Source organism: Aphelocoma coerulescens, chromosome 1 (genome assembly GCF_041296385.1).
Source record: "Aphelocoma coerulescens isolate FSJ_1873_10779 chromosome 1, UR_Acoe_1.0, whole genome shotgun sequence".
NCBI classification, from domain to species: domain Eukaryota; kingdom Metazoa; phylum Chordata; class Aves; order Passeriformes; family Corvidae; genus Aphelocoma; species Aphelocoma coerulescens.
Genome location: NC_091013.1, coordinates 72109971 through 72135060, shown reverse-complemented (window position 1 = coordinate 72135060; position 25090 = coordinate 72109971). Strand labels below are relative to the sequence as shown.

General features: G+C 41.6%; 1 protein-coding gene across 2 annotated transcripts in view; it reads left to right on the top strand.

The window, feature by feature from the left end:
* Window positions 1–25090, top strand: part of MTUS2 (microtubule associated scaffold protein 2) — a 276732-nt gene that overhangs the window by 40071 nt on the left and 211571 nt on the right. The window contains exon 4 of one of the 2 annotated variants that reach the window (XM_069012610.1): window positions 18473–18530. The exons of the other annotated variant lie outside the window; for it this stretch is intronic. The gene's annotated coding sequence lies outside the window, so the exon portion shown is untranslated. The remainder of the gene's footprint in view (window positions 1–18472; window positions 18531–25090) is intronic. 2 annotated transcript variants of the gene reach the window in all.

Here is a 25090-nt window from a genome sequence, read left to right as displayed (position 1 = left end):
AAAGAAGCAGTCCACAATTTCTTGACATTCACAAATTTTGACCTAATCTGCTTTCTTAAATAAATGAGAAAAGCCAGCTGAGAGCTTACTTGTGTAAGTGAATGGCTACAAACCTTTGCCTTTTTCTGCCAAGGCAGTGGTAACTTGAGCAGATCTTGCAGTTTTCTGCAAGTCCTGCAGATTTTGGTGTGGTGCCTCCCACAGAAAGACACGAGTACCAATGTCATGACTTGCATGGAAGACAGAAGCCAAAGTCCTCATGGTGAAGAAATCAAAAATATGATTACAGACACCCAAAGAGAGAGTGAATCCAATCCTGATGCAAAGTGTGGTATTAAAAATGAGTGAAATCTAATTTTTTTAAGCTAGGCTGTGATTATAGCAATTTTTATTATTGCTTCTTTTAAGTAAAAGCTTTCACTCTTATTTACTCTCATGCCTCCTGGAGAAAAGTCCTTTAAGAAAAACACTAACACAGAAAAACACTAACTAAGAGAAAACTAACATAACATTCAGCAATTTGCTGTTGTTCCTTGGGGATTCCACCCCCCCCCAAAATTGGTCTTGCCCATCTTCTTTTTGTTCAGGCAAACTTAGTGAGATGCACTTATTACAGCAAATCAGCTGAGTACTCACCTCCTACCCCAGGTCAGCAGAGTGCTGAGTCCTTTTGCCCTGGGATAAGGGCAACAAAAGTAGTTTGATGTCTGTGTTAGACCCCTTCTTATTAGTTTAATGTGTTTTATACACAAGCTGCAGTTTGGAAAGATTGTTTTCAAATCAGCATGTCTTGAGGTTTTTGCTGTAGATGTTTTGTTCAGAAAGTGACCAGCCTCACTGGTCTGTGTGAGGTGTGTAGTTCCAGCCAGAGCCAGGAACTGGCCCTCTTTGGTTTTAGGAGTACATTTTATTATTGAGACGTAAGGTGCACACCACATACTTCAGCAGAGCTAAGCAGCCTGTGTGCTTGGGAAACACTTCCAGCAATAAACCTGAGCTGAATAAATTCCTGTTTCCTGTAGCTAGGGAATATCCATATGTCACTGATGAATTCTGCCAGCTCACATGTCAGAGTTCTATGTTTAATGTTGAAATTTAGCTTCAGAAGGGATTTACTAAATCAGTGCTGTTATAGATGAGGAAACACGTAAGTAAACAAAGATTAATTGATTCAGGAGAACTGAGCTCCTTTCTTGGAAGAAGAGTGCCTGGATGGGATCCTGTAATGGATGTCTGGGTGTCAGGATAAAATATTGATGATTATTTCTGTGGTTCAGGTCATTGGAATGAATGAAATTATATCTTACAGAAGAAAGTTGATTTGCATTAATTTCTGTTTGGGATGCACAATTAATAAGAGTTATTTATCAGAAGATATAATGCTGTGTCTCTTCGTATTTTATTGTAATATTTTGTGTGTTCAATTTCTACAGTGTTTTACCTGGGCTCTTTTTGAGAACTAGAGAATTGTTTTTATAAATGCACAAGAATGAGCAAACAATGAAACAAAGCCGCCCCTCATCTAATCTCATCTGGTACCTACTTTAAAGTGGCAAACCACCAGGAATTCAGAATTAGTAACACTTCACAGCTAATATGACTTGTTAAAGAATTCTGATGTTAAGGCATCCTACTGCATGACATAACTATGAACTGAAATTTCAGTGTCAACTTGTAAGTAATCCCAATTTGTCTATCTGTATATCTCTGGTTTTAAGGTAAGAAGGGCAAAAAAGTGAGGATCTTTTGATATGAATGCATAGAAAGATAGTTTATTTTCTTTTAAAAGCATTTAATATTTCATGCCTCCTGCCAGCCCAGCTGGGACTCTTTAAAAGCACATCTTTTCAGGAGCTGACCAACATGTTTCTGGTGTAGGCTTGGTTTATTTTTTCTTCTTCTTCTTCTTCTTCTTCCTCTTCTTTTTTTTTTTCTCAGAAAACGTTGATGGGCCAAACTCAAAATTCAAGTTTGGATGAACTTTTAATTTTATAGAACATTCAAAAATATTTTGGAACTGGACAAGGATACCCCTGCATGTTCAAAATAAAAGAATATAGTTTTGTTTACGATTTTAGGGAGGTTAAAATGAAGTCATTATTATACCAAAAAGTACAAATAAAAGGCAAAATCAAGCAATATTTTGGTACTATTAAAAATATTTTATTCTCCCAAATACTACAGTATAATGTTCTTTCTTGAGCATGTTAGTATCAAAGTCATTTGCTTCTTAATCTGTGTGGAAAAACAGAAGGATTCTGTCCCCAGAATTAGAAATAACAAAGGCTCAGTCCATTGGGACTCCAATTTTGACATTGATTTTTATGTGGAAGACAGACTGGGATCACTGTGAGGGGTGTTCTCATGAAGCTTGTGACAATTACAATAAGTATGAGGTGATGCCAGATGAATATGGAAACATACAGATGGCAGCTGGTGGTCCTTGAAAGACATAGGAAGCCCCATCCAATTTGTTGTTTTGGTTCAGAGAGGTTTATTGTCCATCAGTGTACTGTGTGAAGTGTATTGTGAGTGTCTGGGTGCTCTGTGTTCCTTCCCGGAATCATGTTTGGACCTGTTCTGCTAGCAATAGCTTATTTTTAAAATACATATCTTACTGGCTCTGTATTTCTGTCATTCAGTTTTGGGCCATGCCACATTTCCTCCACTGAATAGTAAACCTTTCTTCTCAGCCTGTCTTCTCCCCTTCTTGAAATGAAACAGCCATTAGTGTTTTCAGGGGTTCAAATCCACCTGTGTACCACGTGGTCTGTTTTCCATGGGTTTGGAATGGGTTGCCATAGGAGGTGCTTCCCTGGGGCCAGTGCTGAGGGTTCCAGCAGTACAGGGAGAGCACAGGTTGGAAAACTTGACATGGGATCCTGTTTGATGAAAGTGATTGTGTGGAGAGCACTGGAAACCAAAACCCATTCTCCTTGCCAGCTGGTCAGGTTGGGACCCGCTGTGCCAGAGCTCCTCAGCGTCACTCCTGCCAGCGTCCTTTTAAATGTGAAGGATATTTTGGGGCCAGTGCTTTTCCCTTTGTACCCTAAGTGTTTGCTGAACAACCTCGGCTCTGCTGCTGCCGTTTTTCTGCCAGCAGCTCATTTCAGACACAGGACCTGATATTGATTAGAATTGATTAACATTTCTATGATGCTTCTTCCTAACGTGGAGCTGAGTGCTGTTGTGGCCACTTGACAGCTGGTAATATACATCCTGGAAGGGTAAAAGGTCTCATCCTGAGTAAATGAATGGGTGACAGCAACTGTTCTGCTCATGTGCCATCGTGGTCCTTGAGAGGCCTGAAGGAGGGGCTCTGTGCAAAGCACAGTGTCCAAATGTCCCTGTGCTGAGGGTCTCAGGAGACCTTGCAAGGCAGAGAGGAGGAATGGAGGCACATCTCTTCCCTGGTAACTCTGGGGTCCATATCTGCTGTTTCAGAGCAGCCTCTTGGAAAGAAAATGTGTGAATAAAAAATGTGTGATGGATATCCGTCCTCTTCTAGCAACTTAGGTCTCATTTGAATAATGGAAAGGTGTGAGCTCCTGGAATGAAGCATTTGTAATGAAAGCAGTGATCCAGTGATACAGTTTGTGATCTGGTTTTGAAAACAACTTGACAACATTTGCTAGATTTCTTCCTAATTTCTTTATTTGTATTTCTGATCTCTGCAAAAAAAATAAACGGTTTGAGGCAACTCCAGAAGCAAGATAGAAAGTAAATCCTTCAGGCTTGACTTGCACTTGCTTTTGTTTCATCAGGAGTATTCAAAGTCACTTGAAAGATTTTTAGTTTTCTTGTGCTCAATTTCTTTATCCAAAAGAGGTTGGAAATGTCCTATCATTTCTCCCCTCTTTGGAATCTTTCAGAGGACGTAGATGTGACTAGCTAGCATTTTCTTTCGTTCCTTAATTGAAAGCCTGGAAAGTTTTGATCATTAATAAGCATCTTGTTTCTTCTAGCTATTTATATGACATCCATACAAGATAGAGGCTAACATTGCTGAAAAACAGTTCTGACCCATTTGATAAAAATTATTTCTTTCCCTCAAGCAGAGGTCACTTTTATGGTTCCATCCTTCTCCTTGTTCTTCACTCATCAAGAGGGTCTTTCAAAGAAATAACTGCAGACAAGCACTGAAATTAAAGAAAATGCAGCAGCCTGCTCTTTGAGACTGTCTCTGTGCATTATAAAGAAGGAAAGAGATCTAGGGGCTAGACTTAACCAAGTACTTCCTGTGTCTTGGTTTGCCCAGGTATATCCTCTCCTGCTTTGTTGTTCAGGGCACTATGAGTGCTCACAGCTGGTCTTATGTGGCCTCAGCTCCCAGAAGGCTGTTGCCACCACAGCACTCAGGAGTGGCTGCACATGTGCTGTGGGCACAGGTGCCTGTGGGTCCATCCTGGATTTTTGAGTGGCTGTGTGGGGACCCCTTAATTTCATCCCATAACTCTTCAGATTCTGTGTCATCATTAGTCAAAATTGATCAAGTGCCCATTCTCCCTGCTCCAAAATCCACTGCCTCCAGGGGCTGTGAGCCCAGGCCAGTTAGGGCATGCTTCCATCTCTATCTAAGCTCTGTGTCTTCCCTTTCCAAGGCAGCTGCTCCATCCCTGAGCAGCAGTGCTCTGTGCTGCTCACACAGGCTCCTCAGCCAAGTCCGTAGCTCCCAACTCACCTGCCAGAGTCTGAGCTGGCAAGTATCCTACCACTGATTGCTACTTCTGAGCTACTGCACTGTGTGCCTTAATAAGACATTTTTGAAAGTACTTTGCACTTAGATGACATGTCACTTTTGCTGTAGTTAGCTAGTGTTACTTGTCGGGCTGGGATAACTTCTGGCATATTACATTTGACTCGTCTTCGTATAGGGTATTGCACTACCATTAACAACATTTGCAAATACTATCTGCTGTTTGACTGGGCACTAATGGAAGTGCTGTAATGAGTCTGAAGTGGGTGGCAACAAGGGAATTCATGAAATGATGCTCACTTTAAAGGACTTGCAAATTCATCTGGGAAGCATCTTCGCAGGTGAATGAAATAGCAGAGCATTTGGTTAAATTGGCCTTGGGTTTGGGGATATCTAGAGGTCGTGGTAAGACTCAAATGCAATTACATCAGTCATTCAGAATGTAATAGTTTCCAATATCACATATTCTGCTTAGTACTTTGCAAGTAGATAGAGGGGGAAAAATTAGCCTAAGCGAATGCCCACATTTTCTTAAGAGAATCAGACCACTAGTTTTGGACAGGTGTCTGTGTTTTGTGTGTGTGCATGTGTAATCTATTACTTGCAGAGCCAGACAGCCAGCTATTATTCTCTGGAACAGGCATCTGCTGTGGACTTATGCTGTGCTGGTCCTTTTTTGACTGACTGACTACTATCTAGGTGAATATATTTTACATCCCCTTGTATTATAAATATGTCAACTATAAAGTATATAGGAGGCAACAACCACAGATACGATTGTAAAATAGTTTTCATTACACAGTTTCCTGGATTTAGAAGGCCAGAACTTAGTGAAACATTTGCCTTTCTAGATGAGAAATTCCAAACATGGCCTATGTCCAAAGATGACAGCCTGATTTTAGAGGTTTTACAGATTCACTAAACAATATTTTTGAGAGAGGAAAGTGGAAAAGGAAATGTTAACATTTAAAGTGATTTTTAAGATGCTTCCCTGGGAAGGTGGGAAGCATATGGAACTTTGAACCTGATGGCTTGATCATGTTTGCATAGCAGGGAGTTCAGTGTGCTACAAATTTTGGGGAAATGATATTAATGATCATTTGAAAACCAGCTGATGTTTGTACACAACACAAATCCTATGAGCCCTGCTGTCACTCTCCGTGGGAGTCAGGTACGCTTGCAAAGTAAGTCAAGTTTTATAATTAGCTGCCTGATCCAGTGCACTGCTCCAAGCTGTCTCAGAAAGATTTCCAACAATTTCAGGGAATGCAAGGTCATGGCAAGCAGACCTTTTTTCTTGTAGCAGCTTGAGCTCTTGTGCTCCCTGTTGGCTGTAGGGGATGAATGTCCTTAAAGTAAATAAACTCAGCTCCATATGGGGAGTTCAGAAGAGCCTTTGAAGATTGGTGCCCTGTCATCTCAGTGGGGATATCAGAGCCCTGGAAACTTTTCTGTGGAAAAGTCTCCAAGCAGGCATGCTCCATCCTCCTCTCCAAGTCTGCTGACGCTGCAGGTGCTTGCACGGGTCCATGTAACCCCACTGCAGGGAAACTCTATTAAAGTTGCATAGTGGAGCACTTAAAGCCAAATACAAGTCAAGAATAAGGTTAAAGACACAATTTTACTCCCCCCATCCCCTTCCCACCCTGTATTCATTCTGTTACTTTGCAGTTGCCTCACTGCAGCACTTTTTTTTCCCTGGGAAAGCACAATTAGGCTGGAGGAGAGCGCCCAGGGAAAGCAGAGACGCCACTTGTGCAAGTAGGCACTGCACAAGAAGCTGTGCTGTCCCTAGGGACTGCCTTTGGGATGCACGGGGAGTAGTGCCATTTCTCATTGAGCAGCGTGGTGGGGAGCTGAGAGTTAAGGAGGAGGGAGCAGGTGGAGCTGCTGCACCTCCAGAGAGGGCAAGGACTCCCAGCTTGAGTGCAGAGCCTGGGTCAGTGCTGCTCTTGTGGGAACAAGCTGAAAGGAGGTCTGTGTGAGCAGTTGAGGGCTGGCTGGCAGTGTTAGCAGAAACAAACCTGAAAGAGGAACACAGGACTCAAACCTGACTGATACCTTTCTGGGAAGTCACATCACATGCTTCTTGCTGGAGGAGGTTACTCAGAATTCATTTTTGGGTTGGGGTGCCCTTACCTGTGCTGGCAGAGTTTATTCTGCAAAGGTCTGGGGACTGTGGCGTGGGGCAGGATGGCTGCTGGTGGGGATGGAGCATGACCAGCATGTCACTTCCTGACCAGCTGCAGCCTTGTCACTTTTGCCCTGTCTCCAGAGCTGGTGTGCATGTCATGCACCTGCAGACTGTGGATATAGCTTTACATCTGTCTCGGAAGCTGGCATGGAGGACACACTGTCTCAGTGTATTAGTGACTGCTGAGAAGAGGAAAGTGTCTCGCTCCTCTTTTCCTTACAGCCATGTGAGTGGAAACATTTGGAGAGCTCATTACAGACTTTCTCTGGGCTGGCCATGATGGTGAGATCAGGTGGTATTTACTTCCTTCAGGGGTGGGTTTTCCTGCCCCTTATTTACTGGGGCACATTTCCTGTGAGACCTGTGAGAGGGCTGGGCCTTCCCTTAGCTGCTGCCACAGATGTACTGGATGTCCCCACCACAGCAAGTCCCCCAGGCTGTAGAGCTGCATTAGCGTGCTAATAAGAAACAATCTAATAAGTAATAAGCTACTAAGTGTCTCAGGAGAGTCCAGAAGTAGCTTATGAACAGTTAACCTGAAGATTTCTGCATTGCACCTGGTGTGGTTTAAGCCTGCCTTCTGCCTCTTCTGGCACTTGATGTGCTGGTGCATCCATCGTTCTCCTGACCATTTATCCTGAGGCCGCAATCTGCAGGGTGCTGTGTGTGACCTGAGCACTTGCTCCAGGAGCAGCAGCTGAAGTAATGAAGATCACATCAGCTGTGTTTCTTCCTTTCACATGGAGGGCATGCTGCCACCCTGGGCCAAATGAGGGGATTTGCTGCTAGAAGCAAGTGCAAGTGGCTGCTGACACTGCTGGACTCTTCAAGCAGCACCTGCTTTTTGCACTGATGTCAACAATTGTGCTGCTAAAAACAATAGGAAGTTAAACTCTGCAGGTGTATTTTCAGAGTCTGTTTCGTATCACACAGATCCCACGTCTGTGTGGGATACTCAGTACTGGCTCCAGCAGAACTTATCCTCTGCATCAGATAGACACCAAGTTTCCTTTAGGAAGCCTAAACTAGAGGAAGAGGCATTGCTTATGTTTAGTGAGGCCAATTAGCCTGAAGCAATCCACCTGGCTACAGAAACAAGTTCTGTGTGATGCTACTTTTGCTATCCTCAAATATTTGGTGGGAAGCTGAAGCATTTGAGTGAGGTTATAGCCAGATGCTGATTTTAGTCTCTGGGTGTATAAACCACAAGGCAGAAAAAATAGATGGTTTTTTTGCCTTTCTTTGAAGAATTTATATCCTTGTTTTAGAAAGAACATCAAAAACTGAAGAAGGTGCAGAAAGGAACCATGGAAATAAGAAAACACAGGCACTGAACACCTCAAAGAAAGCCTGAGAGGTGACTGGATGTCATATATAAACTCAGCCACAAAGGGATAGTGACAGTAAAAGACTGGTGAAGCGAGGACTGTCAAGGACTAACAGTTGCAAGCTGATACCATTGAAATTCCAACTGGAAGTAAGTCACCACTTCTACGGCTCAATAAAGGAGCTAATGAATGAAATCTAATAACTCCTCATATACAGAGGTCAGACCAGATAATTGGTTCATTCCTCTGGGCTTAAGTTCTGTGAATCCAAGAACTGATGTACCTTTTGCGGTTTCACCAAGGAAAAAATATGTAGTAACTAGCATACGTGTTTTCTCAAGTCTGAACCAATTTGAAAATGTTTTCTGCAATCTAAATGCGGTTTCAGAGTGTCAGAATTTTAGAGTCATTTTTGTTTCAATTTTTGGTAAAGTTATTCTGAGAGCAATTATCTCTGAATTATTACCGTGTAGAATTTGGCAAGCATGCATTGATTTTAAATAGATTTAAGAAAATCTTGGGAAAATAATATGAATGAAGAATCCTTTAAAAAGCTCATGTTTCTGAACTGAGCAGTATTTTTATCCTTTGGGAAATTAAACAAATTATTTTGCTTTCAGACTGGTATAAATTAGGAGTAATTAAAGTCAGCAGAGTGACATTTGTCAGATTGGATGTAAGCAAGTTTGTATTGCAGGCCACCAACAAGGAGTATTGTAAAATGTTCTCCTTGTAGGTTTTCTGATTTCAGCTGTTTATTAAGACTGCTTAAATTATTCATGGTGTATAAATTATCTGATAAATTTGAGTTCATTTTCTATCTGTAAAAAATTCCGGCAGACTACCTCCAAGTGCTGGAAAGGAAAGCAGACACTGAGTGTTTGTGGAGTTTGCTTTGACTTACCTGCATTTTGCTGCCTGTGGGCTGGTAGCCAGTGGGTTGTGTTCATCATGTGTTTCTGCCCCAGCTGGGCTTAGGCATGGCCATGTTTCAAGCAGGATGAATAGGCACGCCCAGTGAATGGAAGTCCCTTCAGGAAGGGGCAGGGAGTATGGTCCTTCTTGTTGGGGTACGCGAGACCTGTAGGGCCAACTCTGTCTCAGCCGCTGCAGCTGGGCAATTCTTGGATTGGACCAGGGCCTCCTGCCTGTCTTCTGCCCCCTCTGTCCCCAGCAAAACCAGCTTATCCCCTCTGGAGCCCTCACCCTGCGGTGTCCCGCATGTGGAGTCATGGTCACACTGGAGCACGAGCCCTGCTGCCTTTCCTCTGCCCTGCGAGCTGCCCGTTCCTCAGCGCCTGAGCTCAAGCGTGGGGCTTCCTGCTGTGGGAAAGCAAAATGCCAGAGTCTCCTCATGAATGATCTTTTTCTTGTGTGCATACATTCACATGCATATATTCATATGCACATGTGTCTCCATACGCACTCTTGCGTATTCATAAGGAGTAATTGCTAACCAAAGTCTGGGGAGTGCAGGAAAAACCTCTGCTGTGTGGCTCTCCCTCTCACAAATTTTCTTCCTGTTTGAGGGGGAAAAAATGTGTGGGATGAGCATGCATGCATTCATTGTTATGTACAGGGGGAATTTGCGTTGCCTGGTGTGTTTGAATTAGTACATTGATAAAAATGTGGTTTTAACTGTTTGGAATGGTTACACCGAAGCACTGCGCTTTGTGTTTCTCTTGCCTTAGCCTCTGTCAAGCAATTCTCAGAATAGCCTCAGACTGAGAATGTCTGAATTTAATTACTGTTAACACTAGAGATATTTAGTCCCATTTGAGGGAGGGAAAAAACGACAAATTTTCAGGAGCGGAGGTAGCTTGTAAAGATAGCAACACTGAGAAGTTTGTTAGCTGGTCTCTAGTAATTAAGCTTATTTCCATAGCAACATTATCAGATCAGCTCCAGAATTTTAAGATTTTTGTGTGCCTGGTAATTAGAACTAATACCCTAATTTTAGCAGAGATATTACATTTTTGTTTGGCAAGAGCCTTGTAACTAGGCAAACTGATTGAAGAGTGAAATAATGTTCTATTTTCCTTGATTTCTCTTTTTTGAATCACTTCAGACTGCTTAACCAGCTAAAAGCAAATCACTGCAGCCTGCTTTCTTAGTGCCTTAGACTGAATTTACCATTGAGGAGAAATGTATATATATCTATATATATGTAAAATGTGCTTACAGTTATAAAAGCTTGCCTATCTGTGCAGTCCTTAGCAAAACACAAAGGCAGAGCCGAAGTACAGCAATTAAGAATGCCCATACAGTTCTCATCTAAATTGCTCCAATATGACATGGCAGTGGCCCCTCTCTCTGATGAGGGACTTGAATGTTGCTGCTGAGCCCAGGAGGGGAGAGTATCCTGCCGACTCACAAACAAGCCATGGTGTCATGCGGTTGGGATCTGCAGGGAAGGGAGGCCCCCATCCCATCATGGTCTCACTTCTCACCTGTGTTCCTTGGGTTCCATGAGGTCTGTGATCTTTTCCAGGGTGGACTGCCATTTTTCCACTGAATTTGGTGGAATAACTCCAGTTTATACCATTTAGCTCCATATGACCAGACTCTGCTTATTTCTTATTACCAGCCTGGCAGAGTATATTATTTCATAATTATACATACGTTCACATTAAAAATTAAAACATGAGTTTTTCTACTCACTGGTTTTGTCTGTGAAAAGAGTTACAAAAAACCAAGCAGCCTGAGTGGGAGAACTTGGATTTGTGTGGGTTTGTGTCCTCCATCCTTTAATCCCTCTCAGCTCCTGCAGCATGGCATGTTTGCTCTATTTTCCCAGCCTGGTGAGTAAATGTCAGCCCAGGCTGTGGCTCATGGGAGTTAGGTGTGTGGGAACAGACAACAGGCTGTTGCCTCCCAGGGTGGGCAAAATACTCCTCTCTGTCTTCTGTACCTACCCAGCCTCTAATTTTCACAAGACCTGTCAGGACTCCTGCCTCTGAGACCTCTTTCTTCCCTGAACCCAGCTGCCAAAGTTGCTTACAACTGGCCAAGAGGTTCAAGGGTGGCTAAGGAAGGATTGATGAAAGCCTATACAATGTGATTGTGTAATCATCAATTTCCTTAGAAGCAAGGCTAAAAAGTCTGCAGTGTTTTGACAATAAATCCCTGTATCTAGGCAGAATTCACGAAGACCCATTAGATACCTACCTGCTAGGTCAACGTGCTTTGGGGTTTTTTAATGATTTTTTTTTTCCTTATATTCAATTTGTTTTTTCAATTCACTCTTTAAAATAAGGCTAACATTGGAAATACACCACTTCTGAGTGGCACAGCAGGTTCAGCATATGCAGGGGGTATATAGTGGAAAATGGCATTAGAAGTCTTGTTCCTGTTGCTAATGAGTTCTGAAGGTAAGAGAACAGTTAATGTATTCATAACAGACTTATAGTCAAAGATTTGTAAATAATGTATGACTTTCTGTGACTGGGAAGCCAACTACCATAAAGCTTGGACCCAAGTAGAAAATAATTTTGTAGCGGCAAAGTACTTTGGATTTTGCAGATGCAGCAATTCAGCTATAATCCCCCTGGCAGGGGAAAAAAATTATTTAGTCAACTTACCATAGAATATCTGTGGACTTATAATTCTGTTTTTATGGCCTCCTGGCACTCCATCACAATTTGGCATCTACTTTCCCCTAAGGAAAATGAAACTCCTTGCAGTATGACCTGTATTTTGCCAACTTGTATTTATCTGTGAAAAAAATACTATTATAAATCTAAATTAGAGACAGCAGAGAAATACACTGTTGGCATATGACCTCCCTGTCGGTGATGGATTTGTGTGTAAATTGGCAGATAGTAACTATTCTTAGGAAATACTAGTGAAATAGACAGACATACTTTGCACGTGAATCATGGTGGCCTTTGGGAGTCTGGAACACTGATTTCTTTTACCATGGATTTAAATGACTGAACTACTGTTAAAAGTATGAAAAAAATCTGTGAAAATGCTTTTTTGTAAGATTGCAGTAAAAATCAGGATGGCTGCTCAACAAAAGGCAATGGCAAAGGGGACAGCTTATAGACTGGATTCAAAGGAATTGCCTTTGTTCCCAGTTGAGCTGTTTTTATAAAGGTAAAATGAAGGTGTGAGCAATGCGTTGCTGTAATCAAGACCTATTCCAGAGTCTGAGTATTGATGCAACCTTTCTGCATACAGTGAAGTAGCACTGCTTATGCTCCATAAGAGTAAAATCACTGGGGTGTGTCCAGAGAAGGGCGGTGGAGCTGGGGAAGCGTCTGGAACTCAAGTCTGAGGAGCAGCTGAGGTACCTGGGTGTGTTTAGCCTGGAGAAAAGGAGGCTTAGGGGGGACCTTATTGCTCTCTACAGCTGCCAGAAAGGAGGCTGTAGCCAGGTGGGAGTTGGTCTCTTCTCCCAGGTAACAAATGACAGGACAAGAGGAAATGGCCTCAAGTTGTATCAGGAGAGGTTTAGACTGAAAATTAGAAGTTGCTTCCCATAAAGAATTGTCAAGAATTGGAGCAGACGACCTGGGGAAGTGGTGGAGTCACCATCCCTGGAGGTATTTAAAAGATGTGTAAAGTGGTATTTGGGGACATGATTTAGTGATGGATTTGGCAGTACTGGTTTAATGGTTGGACTCGATGATCTTAAAGGCCTTTTCCAACCCACACCATCCTATGATCCCTTTGATTTGCTCAAATAAGGCACTTTTGGCTCTAAGAGGGGAAGTGGACAGATGAAGGTCATGGTGGTGGGTGATAAGTTGCCTATTCTGTTGTTAGTAAGTTTGAGGATGCAGCAGCTCTCTGGTCAATTCAACCAAGCTGTCTTCACTTGGGAAAGTTTTCCTCCTGGCTGGGAGTCACACTCTTGAGGGAGGTTTTGAAGCCTCTTGCTGTCGGACAAACTACGACCTTTCTTTAAAATTCACTTTGGGCTTTTGGACATATGTGTTCCTGAATACTGCATTGATCTACAGCTCCTGTGAGACTGAAAAATGTTATTCAAAGTTCCTAATTATTCACAGTTTTTGTAGCTGATAGGGAGGTCTTTTAATTTATTTTTTTTTTATTCCTTTGAGGTTTTTATTAAAATACTTTGGGTTTTGAAGACAATGGTTGACTTAATAGTTGCAGATATATTTGAGGTGTGTTTCCATGTCTCTTGGCTCCAGGAAGGGGGTCAGTGCAGAGAATACGGGGATTTCTTCCACACTGACCTCAAAATTTTGGTAAGGTGATGACCAGGTAATTATTTATGGGGATATGGCAAATTAATTTTATGGATTTGTTTGGCCCTCTCTTCAGGGAAAACTTGAGATTTAGAAGTGTGTTTATCAGTGCTCATAAGCATAATTTGCAACCCTCAATTTCAAAAAGATTTTATGAACCATTTATGGACATTTCCTGATTGACAGCAAACAAGAAATTGCTGTTCTAAAAATTCTGCTTTCCTAGGAGACTGTATCCAAAGAACCTTTCTTTCAAATGCTAGTGCCCTTAGCAGCAACACGTAACTTGTCGAAATGAAGGAACAACTGAAAAATTATATATGTTTATAGTTTCAGCTGTTTCAAAAGAAGTGGGTCAAAATGTGCCTTTTTTTCCATAAAACATTGTAATATTTTGCCTTTGTGATTAAGATAAATCACCTTGGCTGTCTTACTGTGATAACTACATATTAGGACTGACATTTAGGTACAAACTGGTGGGAATCTGGTCTGCTGCATACAAATGAGGAGGCCCCTACGCAGAAGCATGTCTTTGGCCTCTCTCTGTGTGATTATTACACCTCATGCATGAAAAATAGAATTGTGAAAGGGTTTTTTAAGGCTGCAGTATGTTGTGGGATTTATTGCAAGGAGTAGTGAGAACTGGAAAGCCAAAGTGGCCTATCATATTTTGTCCGATAAATGGATTTGTATGGCCTGCTGCAAAAGGTAAGTGGAGTACCTTTGACTTCATGGATAGTGCATAGTAGTAAATAAGAAAAAGAACAGTTAGCAGTGTTTCTTTGCTTCAAACTTCATATGCAGGACATCGTAATCTACAATGCAAAATCAAATAAGGTCTTTCTCCAAGAAAGATTCCTATTAACTGGTGCAGAATGTGGGGATTACTTTTGCTAAATATGTTTGGGAGACATTTTTTCTATTCTCTCTGCACTGTGATCGAGTGGACTGAGGAGTTAAGTTCTCCTGTTAAATGGGAAAGGTGAAACGTTAAGGATAGTAAGCGTATCTGGCCTGAAACTGAGGAATTACTGGGAACCATGAAGAGAATTTCTTTGAAGATTTAATGGAATATTAGTGACTGGCATTTCCTTATGGTGCCAGGAACAGGATGGTGAACCCTGGATCTGAGTTGAAATGGAAGAGGAGGCTGTCAGCTAGAAAGAAAAACTACCCAGGAGGCCCCAAACTTGGGAGCACTTGGACTGGCAGCCATGGATGCACATGAAAGCTTTAGTTCTCTTGCCCCCACATTCTTGGGTAAATCCTTTCATTTTGCAAGGCTGTCCTGCACTGTTGCAAGGGAACATACCACAAGACACAACCAAGTCTGCTCACATGTAGCCACACAGAAGGGAGGAGAGTTTGCAAATGTCAGCTTCTGTCTCAGAAGAGGTTGGAGGCATAAACACTGTGTGTTGGTTCCATGACTGGAAGAAAGCGAAACTCGTTGGGATCTGCTTGAAGAGTGATAGTGGGAAACTTGCTAAAGTTAGGGTACCTGCTAAAGATGGGGGTGTGGTCTGATAACATTTAAACTTCATAGCACATGGGAGCTATGTTACTGTCCTTCTGGTCACCCAAATTAAGTATCTGAATTGAGTGTGTTGTTGCATATTGTTGTTGAGAATGTACCTGATTCTGTTTATTTTAGTTTTTAATATCTTGTATACAAGACTATTTGGCAGCTCTTTCTTTACAATTGGTTGCTGTATTGTTGTGTCATTGTCCACGATAAAGTGAAAGGGAGATAAACTGCAGTATTGTCTCTGTGCTTTTCACCCTACATGATCTCTGAATGCTTGACATGACCATGACCCACTTCAGACACCACTGAAATATGTACACTGAGCAATTTTGTAATGATGGGCTGGGTTGAGACTACAAATGAAAAACACCTAATGCGTTTGCAATCCTGGGAAGCCTTTAGTGAAGCAGTACATTGGTAATTCTGTTAGTGTTTGTTTATGGAAGGAGAGCTTCTCACAACATGTTTGAAAAGCAAAGGGAAGCATTTTCAAGCCACGGTAATACTCAGTTATGGTCATTCGAATAACCACAAAAGATGTCTGGTCAGGTAGCAGTTTGACTGGTTTAGTTTTAAAAGTATTATTCAAGAAAGTAGATGTACTAACCTGGAAAAGACGGACTAGAGACCAAAGAGTTTTGTCTTCAGCTAATTAGAAAATTATGTGTTCAATATTGGAGACAAATGTAACAGTTAAAACTCTGATCATTGCTATGGTTATTGCTTCAGAGCAATTACACTGATATTAATTAAATCAGTAATGGAGATGGAACTGAACATCTACTGCCCAGGTATACTTAAGTAAGAGCTACATTGCTGCAGAACAGTTTTATTATACTTTCTCATAAAAAAGCAACAGTGCTTAGTAAAATCAGTTAAATCAGAGGAATTAAAATACTGATAAATTAATACTGATCCTTCTAATTATTGAATAAATTAGCATAAAGGAAATAAATGATGCATTCCTGGAATTACAAGAAGGTAATTTTATTAGAATGATAATTTCTTAAATTGTTTTTTTCTTAGTATTCAGGTGTGATATTTTTTTTACAGCTGACAATAAAAAAGATACATAGAAATCAAACTAATTATTAAAGAAAGTATATATTAAAGAAAGTATATATATATATATAAAGAAAGTATAGTTGCTTGCTCTTTGATTCAAAAGATATATTTACTTTCAAATAATTTATGGAGACAAGTGCATTCACAGAAGTTTTAAAAAGTTTGCCTTTGCAGATGCGCATCATAACAGTGTTTGCATTAGTAGTGCACATACATTCCGGAATTCACATCTTTTCCAGTAAAAAATACATGAAGTCATGTTCACAATGCAGCATGCAAGAATTCTGTGAAACTATTTCACAGAAGAAATTGTAGAGGTGATAATTTAACTTTTTTCCTGGTTTGTTATTTTGGCTACTGCCTTCTTGTCTGCTTTCTCAAGTGGGTTTTGTAGCGGCTGATGCCAGTATGGGAACAGATGTGTGCAGGGAACCAGAGCAAGAAGTTATCTTTGGTAGTCTGACCATGAATCACAGAATATGTCAAGTTTGATGGGACCCATCAGGATCATTGAGTCCAGTTCCTGGCACTGCACAGCATCATCTCCAAGAGCCACACCATGTGCCTGAGAGCAGTGTCCAAATGCTTCTTGAGCTCTGTCAGGCTGATGCTGTGACCACTTCCTTGGGGAGCTGTTCCAATGCCCGACCACCCTCTGGGAGAAGAACTTTTTTCTAACACCCAACCTAAACCTCCCCTGACACAACTTCAGACCATTCCCTTGGGTCCTGTTACTGTTCACCACAGAGAAGAGATCAGTGCCTGCCCCCCCTCTTCCCTTCATGAGGCAGCTGTAGACTGCAGTGGGGTCTCCTCTCAGTCTCCTCTTCTCCAGGCTGAACAGATCAAGTGACCTCAGCCACTCCTCATTCTGCTTCCCCTCCAGACCCTTCCCATCTTCATTGCCTCCTTTGGATGCTCTCTAATAGCTTAATATCTTTCTAAAGTCTCAAAAATTTCAGATGTCTTCAGACTTCAGCAATGTGCTGAAAGAGGGAGGGGAAATAAAAATAGGTGAATGCTATCAGACTTGCCATTACGTTCAGAGGACTCATATTGAATTAATTTGAAGTCTGTGCATTGATCAGTCCTTAGTTTGGATGACTGGCACTGTGTTGTAAATAGCGGTGAAAACTGCTGAGGAGGATGTCTAACCTTTTCTTGTAATGGCAGCATCAATCACTCCATGATTAACATGCTCACAGGCAATTTTTTCATCTTCTGTTATAGCATCTCTTCCAGTAAAAAAATGGATTAACAGCTGAGCAGTGAGGGAAAAGAGTCTTCTCTGCAAGAGGCTCTATGAAAGTCCACAGAAAACATAATTCGTCATGTGTCACTTGGAATAATGAAGCATAGAGAGATACCCTCCTCATCCCTCAGAATCAATAGTTTTTTAAATATAAATGGAAATATATAACTGAGAATGAGGATTGTTTTTCCATTGAATACCTGTAACCAAATTATATAGTACCTTTGATTTATAAATGCATTTTTTTTCCGTATGGGGAGAGATCAGTCTAATCACATTTTCACAGCCAAAATCTCATTCTTCTGGGCTATCAGTCACATAAGTGCCTCCTCTCACCTATGTCTTGAGCATCAATAGCTATATAGCAAGATTCAAGAGCAGTATGTAGTAAAGAAATCTAACTGCAAATAGTAAAATAAAGCAAAGAGAGAAAACATTTAACTGCATACTAAAATATAACTTTCTATTCATTAAGTTTTCAGAATGTTCTTTTGAATAAATAGTCAGTTTTCATCACTACTTCTACTCTAAACAAATGAGTAAAGAAAAGTGTACCCAATAGATAGCAGTGTAAGAGGTTACTTCATTTACTGTGCTCTCAGAATATTTTATGAGTATTTAATCTAAAATTGCTTTTTCTCTGTACTGCCCTAGGAGAGGTTGTACAGTAATTTCCATGGCCACTAGAATTTCCAAAGCATGTATAATTCCCTCATCAAAACAATTCTGAGAAATTAGAAAGTGTTATTTACCTACACCCTCTGTGGCACACAGCACTTAAGCTGTCAACAGGTCACTGTCCTAAAGATTGCATCCTTTAGTGTTTTGGAGTCACTAATCCTCTGAGCTGAAAATTTTGTTTTCTCTGGCTTTTAAAACCCAGAACTTCATCATGCCACAGAAGAACTGCATCCACCTTTGAAAGATGCTCAGTGTGTTCAGTTGTCCCAGCACTACACTGGCCCAAAGCTTGTGCTGAAGTGCAAGCTGCAACTCAGGCAATGTAATTAATAGAAAATCTGTTCTAGAAAATAGAAATTCTTAGAAAAGGTAGTTCAGATATAATGTAGACTGGTCCTTGTGTGAAAAACCCATACTGCCATTTTAATAGATATTCTGTAATTCAGAGAACTTTCCTATTGACCTAGAGTGAATTGTTATTTGTTTTCCCATTTTGATATCTTTTGAAGGCTTCTGATGAACAGAGCAAGAGTCTTCCCCAAGGAGCATCTTCAGCAGAAACCAATAGTAAGTAATACAGTAGGCATGCAAGGTACATCTTGCAGGCAGCTACTGGATTCCACATAGTCTAATGGGGGCCTCCAGAAATTACACTGCCTTTTAACTGTAAGGTAGCATATGGTACCCAGTTCATCTGCAGCCCCGTGCTTTGTTTTTGGACTTGCACTGGTAGGGCCGTAATCCATATTTTCCAGCAAGCTTTCTGTGTCCTCCACTCTTTGTCAGATGTACAAACTAAAGAAGAGATTGTAAAATAAAAGTACTTTCTAAACATCTGATCCAAGTGTTCTTATCACCCATCAGTCAACCTGGTTTTAGCTGGCTAATATTAGTAATTTCACAAGAAACAAACAGCTGTATTGAAACTGAAACTAGGTGTCTGTTATAAACCAACTTCTGATCCCATACGTAACTTCCCATGAGGGAAGGGTCATCTTTCTGGGAGTTCATGTGCTACATCTCCGCAGTGAATAAGGGATTTTGGGGAATTTAAGGGAAACAAACTTGGGTAAAATTGTGAAAGCTCACCTATTTCGTAGTCAGAAAATCTCAGTCTGGGGTGTTTGTTCTCCTTCTGAAAGAACTGGACTACACATCCCATGTGTGCTTTGTCCAATGGGACTTCCTTTGGCTGTGATTGTTTTGTGGGAAATAATAGGTCACTTGCAGATATGTACAGTAGACTCATCACCTAAAATGCAGAGGGGAAATGATTAATTAGTTTTTTTTGAAAGTTGGCTGTAAAGGTTTGTCCTTCTTTGTGACTGACACTTTAGGCAAATTATTTAGAACACTTGTTTATTAATCAGAAGCTGTATATATTATTGTATTTCTTATCTTTTTGACAACATGTGTTATGAGCAATGCAAAAAGGGTGGTAACTTAGCAAATTGGTTGTGTTCTAAAAGTCAGCAAGGTCACTAAGGAAATTCAGAGTGGTTGGTAGGCGTCAGAAATGTTCAGGGTCTTGGTGGAAAGGAATGTCCTCATTTATAAAATATGCCGAAACTCCTGGTATGTGTGAAAAGGACGTAGTAGGCATGAAGCCTATTCCTTACTTCTGGTAGGAGTAAGAGTTGTAGTTTACTGAGGCACATCTCGCTTTTCCTGCCTGGCTGCTGGTTTCCAACTATGAGCAGACATGGAGACCAGTGAAGAGATGATGCCTGGTACATCAGCAGCTTCACTACAGAAGCAGCATATAAAGGTTCAGTTTGAGGGTGGGTATAATATACCAGAGCTGCTTGATGCAGCATAATCCTTGTATCCTGCTTGGGATACACTCTAGATGGATGGACAACTGCAAGAGTGGAAAACTGGCTGGTTTTTTGGGCCCACAGACTGGTAGTTAATGGTTCACACTCTACCTGCAGGCCGTAATGTGCCCCCATCAACACAGTGGATGACACAAAACTAGAGGGACTCGGGATATACTGGAGGCCAGTGGTGTCCTTCAGAGGAACCCAGATAGTCTGGAAGAATGGGTCAAACTCACAGAATCGAAACCTCATGATGAGGACAAATGTAAACTCCAGTGCTGGTGGTGGAGTAATGGTCAGCATCAGGTCTAGTGGGCAGTGAATTGGGTATGGGCCAGCAGAGTGCCCTGACAGCAAAGATGGGCAACAGCATCCTGGGCAGTATTGTGAGGAGCACAGCCAGTAGGTAGAGGGAAGGGATTATCCACTTTACTCAGCACTTGTTAGACTGCATCCAGTTGCCTTCTGATGGAGCAAACACATCAGCAGGTTTGTGATATCTAAGGGAGTTAATGGGATCCCCCTGAGATGGTGGCAGCTGGAGCATTTCCCATGTGAGGAGAGACTGACAGGACCGAGTTTGTTCAGCTTAGAGCACAGAGGGCTTTGCAGGGGGACTTGGCTGCAGCCCCCAGTTTCTACAGGGTCACTGAGGTGACGGAGCTGAGCTTTTCAGGGCAGGTGGACAGGGGGCAGTGGGCATCAAATGAAGAAAGAGAATTTCAGACTGAATATAACAAAAACAGGAGACTGTTCAGTGAGAACAGTGAAACTTGTGCAGTCTCCCTTTCCTTGGAGGTTTTCAGGACAAAAGTCTGAGGAACCTGGTCCTGAATACAGTGTTAACTCTGGACTAGAGACTTCTTGAGATCCCCTCCAGCCTGAAAGGGTCAATAGGTCTATGACAACGGGCCTTTAAATGCAAAAAAGATGCTGATGATAGGATCCTTTCAGAAAAGGGAAGGAGCAAGATTTCTTTTTTTACACCTGTCATCCTTTTTTCTCTTTTGAAATTTAAATTCTAGATGAGGTTTTTCATGTCTAGGAGATGATTGCTTTCCAGTTTTGATAAATACTTTATATACCAATTCTTCCAGTCATTAGACACAAATTGCAGTACTTCACAAACAGAAGATCTGATTTATTGTCTGACCTGACTATTAATGAAGCATTTTGACAGTAGCTGGCCTAATTCCCTCTGTGTAAGCATATGTAGCAACTTTGAAGTGAACGGCACTACATGGGATTCTGCTAGTGATAAGTTTGGCCCATTTTTAATAAAGTACAACAAATAAGTTTTGTGCTTGTAAATTATTTAGATATTCAGACCAGGACTTACTGACAAGCAATTATAAGGACATCTTTCCTCTAACACAAGAAATGTCAATTTTTTTCAAGAAAACCAAGTGATTCTTCAAAACTGAAAATGTTGAGTTGGAAGGCCTTCTATTAAACAGGTACAACACTCAAAATGATGCGTGATCCTATCTCAATTCCAGTGCTGTTAAAGCACAAAAGTTGTGCATCTCCTCTAAGCATAGACTTTGGGATAGTTGAAGGAAAGCGTGATGCATTGTCCTGCCTTAGGCTGAATCCTCTGTGGAGAGGGCCCCTGCTCTCTATTCATTACATGGAGAGAGCTAAAATGACTATCTTGGACTAGACAACAGTTTCGGATTGCTGAAATTAACTAAGTCATACCCACAGCCACTATATTTATATTCAGCTTACCTTTTTCTATTTTGTTTTTAATTTTGTGTCTCTCCACTCACCCATTTTCCGTGTCTTCTACAGTTTTTCTCTAAATCCATCATCCCACATCATACATGTTATTTCCTTTAATTTAACCATGATCTCTGATGCTGAAATGGCAAATGGGTTTCTATGATACTCCTGCTCCACTCTATTTGTTGAAGCATTGATTTTCTTAAAGCATTTAAGTACTGAAAAAATCAATAGGGCTATATACAAGTAATGCAAAGGCACCTTGGTAACTTAGAGAGAAAGAGCCAATTGACACAGTTTCATGTCACTCAGTGAAAGGGAAACCTGGGGTTTCTGGTTGAGGGCAGAGGATAGTACAATTCCCTCACACTCTGTGTTACACACCTGCCCATCAAGAGTAGCCACAGCCCAGCAAGCTACAAGAAGACAGAGCATGATCTGGAGAAAACAGTGTGAATATCCCAGCAAATAACGGGAGCTCCTAGTTCCCAGAAATGCCACTGTTTTCTTGGCTGACTCATGCCCTAGGGAGCTCCCAGGGACACCATCAGGAGGTCCAGCAGCAACATCTCCTCCCTAGACCAACTATCCCTTCTCAATTCTGCATGGCTTCTTACAGGAGGGATGTATCTGTCAAAGTCTGGTGTTAGGGAGCCATTGTGAACTAGGAAGGCCTCTGCCCCCTCTCAGGTGTTGGAGGGGATTTTGGCATTGTGTATAGCCTCCCACTAGACTCTGGTTCACTCCAGGTGTGTCTCCCCACCACAGCCTCCAAAAGGGCTGCTCAGCTCCTTGGGGACAAGCTTTCAAACCCTCATGAATGACATCAGGGCTGAGGTGAAAAGGAAGCCAGGGCTGCCACCATCTGAATATGAAGGCAAACCCACAAACCCAGCAGTATTTTTGATCAGTGGGTCCACTGCCAGTGTCAAAATGCATTATGAATGAATGGCCAAATATTTCACAGATGTAATGCAATAGGACTCAAGCTCCAAGGCCAGAAATATTTAAGTGTGAAGAGAACTGATGTTTGCAGAGATACCTTAAAAATTTGTCTCCTGGTGCATGTAATGGGATTTATCCATCTGTTTGCTACATAGCTGAGGAATGCAAAAGCTAGAGTATGGTAAGATTATAATCAGATTCATTTGTCTTTCAATTACTGCTGGGTATATTTTATTACTGAGGCTGGGACAAGATCCAGTACTTTTAGCCTGAATGTGGATAGTACAGGTTACAATTTTTTCCTCAAAATGTTGGACTGCTTATTTTTCCTGTGTTTGACATTATATAATCACAGATATTGTAATTACAGGTATTCATTTTTTGGTGATGAAATGTGGCTAGTGTAACAACATTCTTTAAATAGCTGTCTCTTTTTCAGTGAGAAAGAAACATTTGGCACTATCCCATTCTGCCATTTAATGGAGCCATGTTAAATATGTGAGCAGGGAGAAGAATAGAAATTCTTAAACCCCAGAGCATATGAATTAGACATGTGTCTGTCACGTCCCAATCCTGGTATTAGTGCAAATGTTTTCTGATGCTCTATTAGAGGTGCAGTAGTAAAATAGGAGAAATTCCAAGGAGGAATGACTAGCACTGTGAGGGAGGTGGTGCAATGCAAGCAAGCACAGTAGATACCTACCAGTCACCTCAGTGAACATGACTAAGCCCCCATCCTGGCAAACCAGTGTTAGGACCTACAGATGTATGTGCTGCTGGAATTCTCTTCCCACAAAGGTGCATCAACAGAGATCTCTGGAACTGAAATGAAAACCTTTCCTAAGTGTTTTTCAAAGTGGTGGTAGAGAAGAGACAATTTCTTGATTTGGATTTCTTTGTTGGGAAGAGTTTTTTTAAGAGCCAGAGTATTTCTTTATCTGTGCAAAGATATGGATGCATAAGAACCTCATAATGTAAACAGGCTGTCAGATTTCACTCCGTTAGTACTTGCAGTGCATTGCTTTAGGCCGTGAACACCTGAGAGGATAAGTTATAGAGGTTCGCCTTCTTGTAACGTGTTCTGTTTGCCAATCTCAAATCTGCTTTTTCTTCTATATCTAAAATCATAAATTTGGTATAGGAAGGCCAGTCTATAGCCAGCACTGTTATGTTGAGCAGTGAAGCATCCTAAGGGAGTCAAGATGAGCTGTGTCAGGTATGCACTTCTCTGTGCTTCCCTCAAGGATAATGATCTTTTGCTCCAGAAAACATTAATTAACTTCACTGATGCAATTTCCTGTGATACACTGTAGGATCCACATTTTGACTTTCAGATAGATAACCCAAGTAATATTCTGTGAAAGATGGTCTGCAAATAGTCTAAGAAGCACCAAGTAAAGGAGATCCTCTATTCAAATGTGGTATGAAACACCTGGAATAAACTGATGGGGGGAGCAAGGATGCGGATCCTTTCCTAGAATAGGATTTTGCTCCTGCAAAGGGCTTTCCACATAGGCTTCATGAACTGATACTGTGAAGTGCTTTGTGATCTCCTTTATCTGCATATGCTTGCTACATGTCATTTTTGTCTTACCCTGGGACAAGACCTCAAACTCAGTGCTGGAGGGAATAGCTTTTCCTGAAGGCTCAGTAACTCCCAGCTTAGGCAGATATATTGCTGCTGGAATATACGAGGCAGAAGTGAGAAGGGGTGGGGAGGAGATGTTGTTGTTGGACTTCCTGATGGTACTCCTAGGATCTCCCAGTGATGTTCCCTAGAGCCTGAATCAGTCAAGAAAACAGTGGCAGTTCTGGGAACAAAAAGCCCCTGCTAATTGTTGGGATATTCTCACTATATCCCCATTGTCTCTGTGCTTGGTTGGGTTCCTGTGTCAGACAGTCTTCCACAGCCACCACAGCCATCCTGCCCTTTGCACCAACACGCTTTCTCTCTTCTAGCAAAGCCTACTAGCCAACTCATCTCCTTTGCAGGTCTCGGCACTGGACTCTGCATTGCGTGTTTTACATTGATGGAGTTGTCTTAGCAGCAACAAGAAGTTAAGGGAAGGATGTGATCTCTGTTCTGTGTTGTGCAGAATTGACATGGCCATGCAAATGTTTTATGACAATAATTTCCCTTCCCTTCCTTCAACAGATTGTCCTGTTCTTCTTTTAGCAGCTGAATTTCATTTTATTTGTTGTTCATTAGTACTGCTTCTAGAAAGGACTGACAAAACCATTACGGAAATTGTTCACTTACAGTTATAGATGGTGTACAAAGGACCTGCTGTTTCGTTGAACAGCACAGTTCAGTAGATTTGCTAGCCTCACACTGATTGTGGGTTGCTATGCTAGTGACAGCAGCATGTGACAGCACAAGTGCCACTGCGTGTACCAAGTGCAGTCATCACTGTGGCATCAGAAATGAAAACCAGCTGAGAAAATAGGGAGTTTTGCTCCTGAATTTGCCAGCATGGAGGTTTCTCGCTTGGCCTCATAGCACATGTGGAAATTTGGGATGACTCATTCAGACCAGGATCACCAAAGTGTCTGTTCCTCCTGCTTTCTGGCACTGCTGACTTTCGGGGCGTGGTTTGCAGACAGTTTGGCCAGGAGAAATATGATAAAAGAAGTTAG